Below are 14,579 nucleotides of genomic sequence, written 5' to 3'. Positions count from 1 at the left end.
AGCAGCCAAAAGTTTATTAGAGTAGAAGATCAAACAGGAAGAATGGTAGGAATGCTCTCTTTACAGAGAGGGGACTTTGGAAAGTGAATGCAGGCAACAATAGGCAAGGGTCCTTGTTCTATAAGGTTCTGGTCTCTCTCCCTCCCTTACCCCTTGTTCCTTCTCAGCCAATAAAGGTTCTACCCTTACTGACTAGATAACATTAGGTACTGGGTTGTCCATTCCTGATTGACTCATTTCCTTTGTATGAGGGGGGGGGGTCTCTGCCCATACTGTTCCTTGTGGGTCATATGTTTATGGTCTACTTATTTTTAGTTAGGTCTTTTGTCAAATTCCTGAGGGGAGCTTGAAGGGTAGTAGATGGCGTCTGTTACAGTCTTAAGAGGAACCTTATGCCTGAGGGGGGTTACTATGATCAGACACTTCCAGCATTGTTCCAAAATAGGTGTTTTTCCCCACCCAGGAACCTCAGGTCCTATCATTTCCTATCCTAATAGTAGAACAAAAGATTCTTACAGGTTACTTTGGATGGACAAAACCAATGGACAGTTCTCTCCCTCCTCAACGGGAGCTCTCAAGGGTCAGCTCTCCCCACCTCTGCCAAACCTGTGCCCATCTCTTACCTCCTGCTGCCACTGCTATGTAACAGTCATGCAGGAGGGTGCTTTCTGGGCAGTGGTCTCATGCTGGCTGCCACCTCTGGTGAGCAGGAATCAAGGAAAAAGTAAAAGAGGATGCCGGAAGTTGGAAAAGTTAGTGACGTGTAGCCATGGCTTGTGGTCCAAGCAGATTTCCCTTACATGTTATGAAATGGCAGTTGGTGGGGCGTCTGGGTGGCTCAGTCAGTTAAGCATTCCACTCTTGATTTTGGCTCAGATCATGATCTCACAGTTCCTTGGATCCTGCCCCGAGTGGGGCTCTGTGCTGACAGTGGGGAGCCTGCTTGGGATTCTCTCTCACCCTCTTTCTCAGCCCCTCCCCTGATCACACACACTCTCTCTCAAAATAAATAAATAAACATTAAAAAAAAAGAAAAGAAATGAAGGGGCGCCTGGGTGGCTCAGTCAGTTAAGCGTCCAACTTTGGCTCAGGTCTTGATCTCATGGTTTGTGAGTTCGAGCCCCCCTCGGGCTCTGTGCTGACAGCTCGGAGCCTGGAGCCTGCTTTGGATTCTGTGTCTCCCTCTCTCTGCCCCTCCTCCACTTGTTCTCTGTCTCTCTCTGTCTATCAAAAATAAATAAATCTAAAAAAAATAAAAGAAATGGCAACTGAATGTGACAGAGAGAGAGAGAGAGAGAGAGAATCACATATGATTTCAAGCTGTCAGCTTTCTGCATAAAGAGAACTCAAGAGAACATTTCAAGCTGTTCATTTGCCTATATTTACATTATATGGATTGCATATCTTTTTTTAAATGTTTAGTTTTGAAAGAATACATGAGTGGAGGTGGGGCCAGAGAAGAGGGGGACAGAGGATCTAAAGTGGGCCTTGTGCCGACAGCTGCAAGCCAGATGTGGGGCTCAAACTCAAGAACCGTGAGATCATGACCTGAGCCCAAGTCAGATGCTCAACCAACTGAACCACCCGGGCACCCTTGGATTGCATATCTTAGCATCGTCTCATTTATAACTATTTCTGGTAAAGGAAGATCATATATTGACACTGGTGTTGGAAGTTGAGGGTATAATCAATCATCTCTATAGAAAAATTGAACTAGTGCTTAAGTCAGCCCCCGGAGATAGTTGAGCTGCGGAATCAGGCACGATATTAAAGCAAGATTATTTCTTGAATCAAAATTTCATGTTGAAAAAGCGTTACTTGAGGATTTAGGCGGCAAGATGGCGGCTTAGGAGGACGCTGGGCTCACCGCACGTCCTGCTGATCACTTAGATTCCATCTACACCTGCCTAATAACCCAGAAAACCGCCAGAGGATTAGCAGAACAGAGTCGCCGGAGCCAAACGCAGACGAGAGGCCCACGGAAGAGGGTAGGAAGGGCGGCAAGGGCGTGCGCGCTCCACGGACTGGCGGGAGGGAGCCGGGGCGGAGGGGCGGCTCGCCGGCCAAGCAGAGCCCCCGAGTCGGGCTTGCAAAAGCGGAGGGGCCGGGCGGACTGTGTTCCGACAGCAAGCGCGACTTAGCGTCTGGGAGGTCAGAAATTAACAGCTCTGCTCGGAAAGCGGGAAGGCTGGAGGACAAAGGGAGGGAGAGCTGCTGAGCCCCCTGACAACAGAGCTCAGTTTGGTGGGGAACAAAGGCGCTCGCCAGCGCCATTTCCCCCGCCCATCCCCCAGCCGAAATCCCAAAGGGAACCGGTTCCTGCCAGGGAACTTGCTCGCTCCGCGCAAACACCCAACTCTGCGCTTCGGCGGAGCCAAACCTCCGGCAGCGGATCTGACTCCCTCCCGCTGCCACAGGGCCCCTCCTGAAGTGGATCACCTAAGGAGAAGCGATCTAAGCCTGCCCCTCCTGCCCCCGAGCACCTTGCCTACCCACCCCAGCTAATACGCCAGATCCCCAGCATCACAAGCCTGGCAGGGTGCAAGTAGCCCAGACGAGCCACACCACCCCACAGTGAATCCCGCCCCTAGGAGAGGGGAAGAGAAGGCACACACCAGTCTGACTGTGGCCCCAGCGGTGGGCTGGGGGCAGACATCAGGTCTGACTGCGGCCCCGCCCACCAACTCCAGGTATACACCACAGCACAGGGGAAGTGCCCTGCAGGTCCTCACCACGCCAGGGACTATCCAAAATGACCAAGCGGAAGAACTCCCCTCAGAAGAATCTCCAGGAAATAACAACAGCTAATGAGCTGATCAAAAAGGATTTAAATAATATAACAGAAAGTGAATTTAGAATAATAGTCATAAAATTAATCGCTGGGCTTGAAAACAGTATACAGGACAGCAGAGAATCTCTTGCTACAGAGATCAAGGGACTAAGGAACAGTCACGAGGAGCTGAAAAACGCTTTAAACGAAATGCATAACAAAATGGAAACCACCACAGCTCGGCTTGAAGAGGCAGAGGAGAGAATAGGTGAACTAGAAGATAAAGTTATGGAAAAAGAGGAAGCTGAGAAAAAGAGAGATAAAAAAATCCAGGAGTATGAGGGGAAAATTAGAGAATTAAGTGATACACTAAAAAGAAATAATATACGCATAATTGGTATCCCAGAGGAGGAAGAGAGAGGGAAAGGTGCTGAAGGGGTACTTGAAGAAATAATAGCTGAGAACTTCCCTGAACTGGGGAAGGAAAAAGGCATTGAAATCCAAGAGGCACAGAGAACTCCCTTCAGACGTAACTTGAATCGATCTTCTGCACGACATATCATAGTGAAACTGGCAAAATACAAGGATAAAGAGAAAATTCTGAAAGCAGCGAGGGGTAAACGTGCCCTCACATATAAAGGGAGACCTATAAGACTCGTGACTGATCTCTCTTTTGAAACTTGGCAGGCCAGAAAGAATTGGCAAGAGATTTTCAGGGTGCTAGACAGAAAAAATATGCAGCCAAGAATCCTTTATCCAGCAAGTCTGTCATTTAGAATAGAAGGAGAGATAAAGGTCTTCCCAAACAAACAAAAACTGAAGGAATTTGTCACCACTAAACCAGCCCTACAAGAGATCCTAAGGGGGACCCTGTGAGACAAAGTCCCAGAGACATCACTACAAGCATAAAACATACAGACATCACAATGACTCTAAACCCGTATCTTTCTATAATAACACTGAATGTAAATGGATTAAATGCGCCAACCAAAAGACATAGGGTATCAGAATGGATAAAAAAACAAGACCCATCTATTTGCTGTCTACAAGAGACTCATTTTAGACCTGAGGACACCTTTAGATTGAGAGTGAGGGGATGGAGAACTATTTATCATGCGACTGGAAGCCAAAAGAAAGCTGGAGTAGCCATACTTATATCAGACAAACTAGACTTTAAATTAAAGGCTGTAACAAGAGATGAAGAAGGACATTATATAATAGTTACAGGGTCTATCCATCAGGAAGAGCTAACAATTATCAATGTCTATGCACCGAATACCGGAGCCCCCAAATATATAAAATAATTACTCATAAACATAAGCAACCTTATTGATAAGAATGTGGTAATTGCAGGGGACTTTAATACACCACTTACAGAAATGGATAGATCAACTAGACACACGGTCAATAAAGAAACAAGGGCCCTGAATGAGACATTGGATGAGATGGACTTGACAGATATATTTAGAACTCTGCATCCCAAAGCAACAGAATATACTTTCTTCTCGAGTGCACATGGAACATTCTCCAAGATAGATCATATACTGGGTCACAAAACAGCCCTTCATAAGTTTACAAGAATTGAAATTATACCATGCTTACTTTCAGACCACAATGCCATGAAGCTTGAAATCAACCACAGGAAAAAGTCTGGAAAACCTCCAAAAGCATGGAGGTTAAAGAACACCCTACTAACGAATGAGTGGGTCAACCAGGCAATTAGAGAAGAAATTAAAAAATATATGGAAACAAACGAAAATGAAAATACAACAATCCAAACGCTTTGGGACGCAGCAAAGGCAGTCCTGAGAGGAAAATACATTGCAATCCAGGCCTATCTCAAGAAACAAGAAAAATCCCAAATACAAAATCTAACAGCACACCTAAAGGAACTAGAAGCAGAACAGCAAAGGCAGCCTAAGCCCAGCAGAAGAAGAGAAATAATAAAGATCAGAGCAGAAATAAACAATATAGAAACTAAAAAAACTGTAGAGCAGATCAACGAAACCAAGAGTTGGTTTTTTGAAAAAATAAACAAAATTGACAAACCTCTAGCCAGGCTTCTCAAAAAGAAAAGGGAGATGACCCAAATAGATAAAATCATGAATGAAAATGGAACTATTACAACCAATCCCTCAGAGATACAAACAATTATCAGGGAATACTATGAAAACTTATATGCCAACAAATTGGACAACCTGGAAGAAATGGACGAATTCCTGAACACCCACACGCTTCCAAAACTCAATCAGGAGGAAATAGAAAGCTTGAACAGACCCATAACCAGCGAAGAAATTGAATCGGTTATCAAAAATCTCCCAACAAATAAGAGTCCAGGACCAGATGGCTTCCCAGGGGAGTTCTACCAGACGTTTAAAGCAGAGATAATACCTATCCTTCTCAAGCTATTCCAAGAAATAGAAAGGGAAGGAAAACTTCCAGACTCATTCTATGAAGCCAGTATTACTTTGATTCCTAAACCAGACAGAGACCCAGTAAAAAAAGAGAACTACAGGCCAATATCCCTGATGAATATGGATGCAAAAATTCTCAATAAGATACTAGCAAATCGAATTCAACGGCATATAAAAAGAATTATTCACCATGATCAAGTGGGATTCATTCCTGGGATGCAGGGCTGGTTCAACATTCGCAAATCAATCAACGTGATACATCACATTAACAAAAAAAGAAAGAAGAACCATATGATCCTGTCAATCGATGCAGAAAAGGCCTTCGACAAAATCCAGCACCCTTTCTTGATAAAAACCCTTGAGAAAGTCGGGATAGAAGGAACATACTTAAAGATCATAAAAGCCATTTATGAAAAGCCCACAGCTAACATCATCCTCAACGGGGAAAAACTGAAAGCTTTTTCCCTGAGATCAGGAACACGACAAGGATGCCCACTCTCACCGCTGCTGTTTAACATAGTGCTGGAAGTTCTAGCATCAGCAATCAGACAACAAAAGGAAATCAAAGGCATCAAAATTGGCAAAGATGAAGTCAAGCTTTCACTTTTTGCAGATGACATGATATTATACATGGAAAATCCGATAGACTCCACCAAAAGTCTGCTAGAACTGATACAGGAATTCAGCAAAGTTGCAGGCTACAAAATCAATGTACAGAAATCAGTTGCATTCTTATACACTAACAATGAAGCAACAGAAAGACAAATAAAGAAACTGATCCCATTCACAATTGCACCAAGAAGCATAAAATACCTAGGAATAAATCTAACCAAAGATGTAAAGGATCTGTATGCTGAAAACTATAGAAAGCTTCTGAAGGAAATTGAAGAAGATTTAAAGAAATGGAAAGACATTCCCTGCTCATGGATTGGAAAAATAAATATTGTCAAAATGTCAATACTACCCAAAGCTATCTACACATTCAATGCAATCCCAATCAAAATTGCACCAGCATTCTTCTCGAAACTAGAACAAGCAATCCTAAAATTCATATGGAACCACAAAAGGCCCCGAATAGCCAAAGGAATTTTGAAGAAGAAGACCAAAGCAGGAGGCATCACAATCCCAGACTTTAGCCTCTACTACAAAGCTGTCATCATCAAGACAGCATGGTATTGGCACCAAAACAGACACATAGACCAATGGAATAGAATAGAAACCCCAGAACTAGACCCACAAACGTATGGCCAACTCATCTTTGACAAAGCAGGAAAGAACATCCAATGGAAAAAAGACAGCCTCTTTAACAAATGGTGCTGGGAGAACTGGACAGCAACATGCAGAAGGTTGAAACTAGACCACTTTCTCACACCATTCACAAAAATAAACTCAAAATGGATAAAGGACCTAAATGTGAGACAGGAAACCATCAAAACCTTAGAGGAGAAAGCAGGAAAAGACCTCTCTGACCTCAGCCGTAGCAATCTCTTACTCGACACATCCCCAAAGGCAAGGGAATTAAAAGCAAAAGTGAATTACTGGGACCTTATGAAGATAAAAAGCTTCTGCACAGCAAAGGAAACAACCAACAAAACTAAAAGGCAACCAACGGAATGGGAAAAGATATTTGCAAATGACATATCGGACAAAGGGCTAGTATCCAAAATCTATAAAGAGCTCACCAAACTCCACACCCGAAAAACAAATAACCCAGTGAAGAAATGGGCAGAAAACATGAATAGACACTTCTCTAAAGAAGACATCCGGATGGCCAACAGACACATGAAAAGATGTTCAGCGTCGCTCCTTATCAGGGAAATACAAATCAAAACCACACTCAGGTATCACCTCACGCCAGTCAGAGTGGCCAAAATGAACAAATCAGGAGACTATAGATGCTGGCGAGGATGTGGAGAAACGGGAACCCTCTTGCACTGTTGGTGGGAATGCAAATTGGTGCAGCCGCTCTGGAAAGCAGTGTGGAGGTTCCTCAGAAAATTAAAAATAGACCTACCCTATGACCCAGCAATAGCACTGCTAGGAATTTATCCAAGGGATACAGGAGCACTGATGCATAGGGCCACTTGTACCCCAATGTTCATAGCAGCACTCTCAACAATAGCCAAATTATGGAAAGAGCCTAAATGTCCATCAACTGATGAATGGATAAAGAAATTGTGGTTTATATACACAATGGAATATTACATGGCAATGAGAAAAAATGAAATATGGCCTTTTGTAGCAACGTGGATGGAACTGGAGAGTGTGATGCTAAGTGAAATAAGCCATACAGAGAAAGACAGATACCATATGGTCTCACTCTTATGTGGATCCTGAGAAACTTAACAGGAACCCATGGGGGAGGGGAAGGAAAAAAAAAAAAAAGAGGTTAGAAAGGGAGAGAGCCAAAGCATAAGAGACTGTTAAAAACTGAGAACAAACTGAGGGTTGATGGGGGGTGGGAGGGAGGAGAGGGTGGGTGATGGGTATTGAGGAGGGCACCTTTTGGGATGAGCACTGGGTGTTGTATGGAAACCAATTTGTCAATAAATTTCAGAAAAAAAAAAAAAAAAAGAAATTAAATGAAAAAGCGTTACTTGAAATGATAGCTATTAGTCCTGTTCATTTATAGGGAATTAATATTTTTTGGTTCATCTCACTTTTAACACAAAAGCTTTACAGTCTTCTGATCTTGAGGAAGCAGCTTAATCTACTTGTATTTGATTTTCTTTATTTGTAAAGTGAAGTTGATAAAATGAGCCTACCCCAATTTATTGTTGTAAAGAAAAATAATGGAACAATGCCTTATAATTATAAGCAATCATTACCTTTATTCATTTGCGTGATGAGGTATGGACATTTTAGTAGGGTTTTCCTAATCACCCGGTTTTAATAGTGGCCACACACATTTCTTTTGTTAGTTTTTTCTCCTTTATTCCACCATAGGTGGAGTTGATATTACTTCTAAATCTCTCAGACATGCAAAAACCATAGTATTTTTTTCTGGAACATATACTTTTTTAAACTAAATTTCTTAGTGAGATAATTACCAGGTTTCCAATCAGCTGTAATCAATGATACAGAGATGGGGTGCCTGGGTGTTTCATTTGGTTGAGCGTCTGACTCCTGATTTTAGCTCCGGTCATGATCTCATGGTTTGTGGGATCAAACCCTGTGTCTGGCTCTGTGCTGACAGTGCAGAGACTGCTTGGGATTCTCTCTTTTCCTTTTCTCTGCCCCTTCCCCTCTGGCACTCTCTCATTCTCTCTCAAAATAAGTAGATAAATAAATAAATAAATAAACTTTAAAAAAATAAATAAATAATACAGAGAAATATTATGTGAACTTTAACAAGCTTCCCCTCTGGTAAGATCATACAAAACCCAATATTAAAATGTACAATATCAGAACTAGAATACTGATACTGATAAATCCATTCACCTTATTCAGGTTTCCCAGTGTTAATTGTACTCACTGCACATGCCTGTGTGTCTGTGTATGTATATTTAGTTTTCTATATTTTTCTTACATTTGCAGGTTCATTCACTGTCATAGTCGACAGATACAATAATAGTTCTATCACCACAAAGATCCCTCACGTTACCCTTTTATAACCATACCTTCCTCCTGTCCTGGACCTGCCTATTCTTTAACCTGGGAGGCACTAAGTTTTTCCTTTTTTTTTTCAAATTTTATCAGAATAGTTTCATATAATATGTAACCTTTCAAAATTGGCTTTAAAAAAATAAGAAAATAGCTTAGTTCCCTGGAGATTCATCTAAATTGATGTGCATGTCATTTTTTCCCCTTCTTATTGGTAACTAATATTCCATTGTATGGATGTACCACACTATTCTTCCATTGAAGGGCAACTTCAATTTGGGGCTACTATGCATAAAACTATCATGAACATTCAGGCTTATGAACATGAATTTTTATTTCTCTGGGATAAATGTCCTATTGTGCAATTTCTGGATCAAATGGGGAAACATGGATAGTTTTAGGAGAAACTGTTATTCAGTTTTCCAGAGCAGCTGTACCATTTTATCTTTCCACCAGCGACATAAGAATAATCTAGTTTTTAGGAATCCTTGTCAACATTTGGTATCGTCAATTTTTTTTTTGCCATTTTCAAAGTAGGTATGCAGTGATAACTCTTTGTGCTTTTGGTTTGAAATTCCCTGATGGCTAATCAAACATCTTCTCATGTGCTTATTTGCCATTGGTATATACTCTTCAGTGAAATGTCTGTTTACATATTTTTCCCACTTTTTTGTTGAATTGTTTTTTACTGTTGAGTTTTGAGAGATCTTAATATCTTAGTAAACACTAATCTTCTGTCAGGAAATATAATTTGCGAATATTTTCTTCCAATCTGTTCTAAGGAACTGGATAGTGTATTACCTTTACTCGTATTCTTGTTCTTTCCTTTGTTCTTTCTTCAGTGTTTATGTTTCTTGGATTTCTTTTTGGTTTGAAGGATTTCTTTAAGGATATGTCTGATAAAGACTTTTTTTCTTCTTTTTTAAGTTTTCTTTTGCCTGGGAATACTTCAATTTCCCCTTCATTTCTGAAACCTATTTTCAGTGGATATAGAATTATTGGGTGATACCCCTTTTCTCTCAGCATTTGAAAAATGTATGTCAATTCCTTCTGGCCTCCTGGTTTAAATGAGGAACCTCTGTCATTTGAACTGGTGTTCTTTTATTAATAATGTGCTATTTCTAACTACTTTCACACTTTTCCTTCATCTTTACTTCTCAAGAGTTTAATTATGATGTGTCCTGGCTGGGCTTTTTTTTTTTTTTTTTTTTTTTTTTGTAGCTCTTTCTGTTTGGGGTTCATTCAGTATCTTGGTATTCAGTATTCAGTAATATACACTTGTGTATTACCAAATTTGGGAAATTTTCAGTTATTATCTCCTCAAATAATCTGTCAGCCCATGTTACATCTGTTCTCCTTCTGGTACCCTGATGATACAAATATTGGCTCATTTTTTTTTTATTATTGTATTTTCCCTTGGTTCATGTGAATTACACTGTTTTTTCCTCAAACTCACTATGTCTGTCTTCTTTTATACCCAATCTAATATTGACTTCATCCAGTGAGTTTTTATTTTCACTATTTTTGAGTTGTATAATTTTCATTGGCTGCCTTTTTGTAACTTTTATTTCTTTATGGATATTTTTTATATTTTCTTTTCAGCTTAAACATAATTTGTAAACAATTGTTGAAAGTACAACTTTTATGATGGCATTTCAATTCCTTAGCAGATAATTACAACATCTGATTTGTTTCAATCTTGATGTCAGTTGATTATTTTCATTGAAGTTGCGATTTTCTTGGTCCTTGGTGTTGTGGGTGATTTCCAATTATATCCTAGATATTTTGGCTATTATGACCTAACACAGTTTTGAAGAAAATAATTCCTATTTTTTGAAGGAGATTACCTTTTTTCCCTTATTTTTCTCAGAAGAAAAATATAATCCCACGGTTTGCATTCGACTGTGCCCACTGAAGTACAAAGATTATGGATTTAAAGTCTTTCTTCTGTTCAGCAACACTGAGAATTTCTTTAGATTTTACTTGGACTTTTTATTTTCACAATGTAAAAGTTTAAATTAATGATGGCTTGATAAGTTTCACTGCACAGAAAATGATTCCAAGGTGCCTTTGTATTGGTCAGTCTATTTTCCCAAATTGTCTTTATAAGAGTATCCATTGTGTTATGGTATTGTTTATCCTTAAACATTTACTGTCTATTCTTATAATTAATTAACTAAAATATCTGAAAACATCATTCCTTTAAAATGAGTCTAAGACAATAATCCTTAAAAAATTGTTTTAAGGGGTACCTGGGTGGCTCAGTCGGTTGAAGGTCCGACTTCATCTCAGGTCATGATCTCATGGTCTGTGAGTTCGAGCCCCGTGTTGGGCTCTGTGCTGCCAGCTCAGAGCCTGGAGCCTGCTTTGGATTCTGTGTCTCCCTCTCTCTCTGCCCCTCCCCAGATCATGCTCTGTCTCTCTCCCTTTCCCTGTCAAAAATAAATAAACATTTTAAAAAATTGTTTTTAGTCTCTATTTCAGGCTGAATAGATTGTTTAAGGACTTATAAAGAAAGTACTTTTGAACATCTGATTCCACAATGTAGGTATCTGTCCATGGAAGTTAGCAGCAAGATAAGTTAAGGTCTGCCCCCTTCTCTAGGGTGATTTACGCCAAAATGCATACACTTGATTTCACTGAGGCATTTCGCAATTCACCAAGATCATTCTTTCCTATCATAAGACATATGGTGATAATATTCTTTGTTGTGCCATGTGAAATCTTGAAAATAAGCATGAATAAACTTACTAGCCACAATTTTTTTTCTCTCCCTAGAGAGGCAATACAAAAAAATAGTGGGTTTTTGTTTTGTTTTGTTTTCTTTTTGGTTTTGATTTTGGTTTTGGTTTTGGTTTTCTATATTATAATAACATTTGTCATGGGGAATATCCTTTCTTACATATTTTAAGGTTATGGCCTTCAGTCTTTTTATCTTTTTTAATGTTTATTTATTTAGTTTGAGAAAGAGAGAGAGAGAGAAGAGAAAGAGAGGGAGAGTGAGAGAGAGAGAGAGAGAGGTAGAGAGAAAGAGAGAGAGAGAGAGACTGAGCAGAGGAGAGGGAGAGAGAGGCAGAGAAAGAATCCAGAGTAGGCTCCACGCTGTCAGAACAGATCCCAATGCAGGGCTCAATATCATGAACTGTGATATCATGACCTGAGTTGAAAGAGTCAGATACTTAACCCACTGAGCCACCTAGGTGCCCCTGGCCTTCAGTCTTATCTTAATGACAAAGGTGAAACAACTTATTAGACTTCACATTAATGAGTTCTTTGGCAATCCTCCTTTAAGTAGCCCAAGATTTTTTTTCTTTTTACCTTAATAGTGACAAAGAAAGAATAACTGGGGTGCCTGGATGGCTCAGTTGGTTAAACATCTGACTTCGACTCAGGTCATGATCTTATAGTTTGTGAGCTCCAGCCCCATGTTGGGCTTTGCTGACAGCTCAGAGCCTAGAGTCTGCTTTGAATTCTGTGTCTCTCTCTCTCTCTGACCCTCCCTGCCAGCTCTCAAAAATGAATAAACATTAAAAAAAGAAAAGGAAAGAATAACTCATTTCCTTTACTGTTTTTAAATTTTTTTTAACGTTTATTTATTTTTGAGACAGAGAGAGACAGAGCATGAACAGGGGAGGTCAGAGAGAGAAGGAGACACAGAATCTGAAACAAGCTCCAGGCTCTAAGCTGTAAGCACAGAGCCTGATGCAGGGCTCGAACTCACAGACCACGAGATCATGACCTGAGCCGAAGTCGGACGCTTAACCGACTGAGCCACCCAGGCGCCCCTCCTTTACTCTTTTTATATAAACTGATATTATTTGCTTTTATATTCTTCCAATATATATGTATATAAGTATGTGTATGCAGATGTCCATCTTTATGTGTGTATGTTTATAATATATACTATATATACAGAGAATATATATACATATATACACGCATATAAGAATATATATATATATATATATACACACACACACACATATAAAACTTTTATTTAGCCTTCTTCCCATTCCTGATACATTAGTTATTAAGTCATTTTATTTTCCTTCATGTATTCTAACTTAATTTAAGTACTGAAACATCTTTCTTCTTCATTCTGTTTTAGTGAGGAGGATATGTAGGCTCTCTCCCACCCCCACATACATATATATACGTGTATATGTATATGTATATATATGCATGTATATCATGTATATATGTATACATGCATATATATTCATGTATATATGTATACATACATATATATATACATATATACGTGTATATTTATGTATATATATATATATATAGAGAGAGAGAGAGAGAGAGAGGGAGGGAGGGAGGGAGAGAGAGAGAGAAAGGAGGAGGAGAGAGCCTACATATCCTCCTCACTAAAACAGAATGAAGAAGAAAGATGTTTCAGTATTTAAATTAAGTTAGAATACATGAAGGAAGATAAAATGACTTAATAACCAATGTATCAGGAATGGGAAGAAGGCTAAATAAGAGCTTTTTTTTTTAACCTCGGCTTTGAATCTATTTTTGCAACATTGAGAAAATCACATTATTTCCCTGGATTTTACTTTTATCTTCTGTAACATATTGGCCTAAATATCCACAATTCCATAAGTCTAGAATTCACGTTTACTTACTTATCAGGGTCAAGAATTAGCTTCTAATCAAAATCACCTTACTCACAACTGAGAGAATCATACATTTCTGAAATTGTTGAAATAGTTCTGGGAGTCCTTTGGAGGAGACTAATTCTTTATGAAATAGTTTGATAGGCTACTCAGTAGTGGTTGCCATTTTTTTCTAGACTCCTTCGACAACATATTATGAGTCCCTGCTGGTGATAACATTTCTACTGGAGACCAAAATATCTAAAGTTGTTAAGATACTCCTGATGCCCCCTGGGACATGACGTCTACAAATATGTCTCCTACTTGTCTTATTTTTCAGATCACCTTAGCTTCTCCACAGTTTTGCTTATTTAATATTATAAAAATATAATTCACTGTCATTTTTACTACACTTTGGCAAATAGGTTATGAGAGAGTTCTAACTCATGTTCTCTCTTTAATCTCATAGAGATGTAAGATAAATTGCTATTCTCTCCCATGATTCTTGGGTTGAAAACCATGTCAGAAGAATGCCAGAAGACAACTGAGTCATAGATCTATACCGAATTAATAGTGATCTACAGTTCTTCCTTCCTCACTTGCTCTAACACACCCTATCCCTGAACCATGCTTGTGCAAGAAATGCGTAATCCTGAACTCTTTTTCAGTTAGGGAGAACTTCTGTAGGTTTCTCTGAAACCCCTCCCAGGTAAAACTGGCTGGACAATCTTTGTAGTCTCCTGTATAATGATTTTGCAGGATGGTTTCTAAGATGGGGCTATCTCCTCAAGGCTCCCTACCTACTATGCACACGATGGAAAGACCATATTCTTATATTAGTAGTCATGGTAGGGGATGGAGGGGAAGAGGTGACTATGAACAGATTTTTTTTTCAAGAAGTAGACACTATCATACAGTACAGAATGCCTCAGCAATCTTTAATAATAGAGACAATGTTTCTGCTCACAGAGAATTAATTAATGCATGTATTTAGAAATCACTAAGCAAACTATAATTAACTAACAAAGCAATGAAATATTTATAAGAAACAGACAGAAAACAATAAACAAAATAAGTACATTACAAAGTGAATATATTACTCTAAACATTATTAAAAATACCATCAAGATACATATTTAATTTTACAATTTGCATGCTGGCTTGTTAATTTTATTTAATTGCATCATT

Source organism: Prionailurus viverrinus, chromosome C1, assembly GCF_022837055.1.
Source record: "Prionailurus viverrinus isolate Anna chromosome C1, UM_Priviv_1.0, whole genome shotgun sequence".
NCBI lineage: Eukaryota > Metazoa > Chordata > Mammalia > Carnivora > Felidae > Prionailurus > Prionailurus viverrinus.
The sequence above is the reverse complement of the archived record's forward strand: the minus strand, read 5'-3'. Positions refer to the sequence as shown.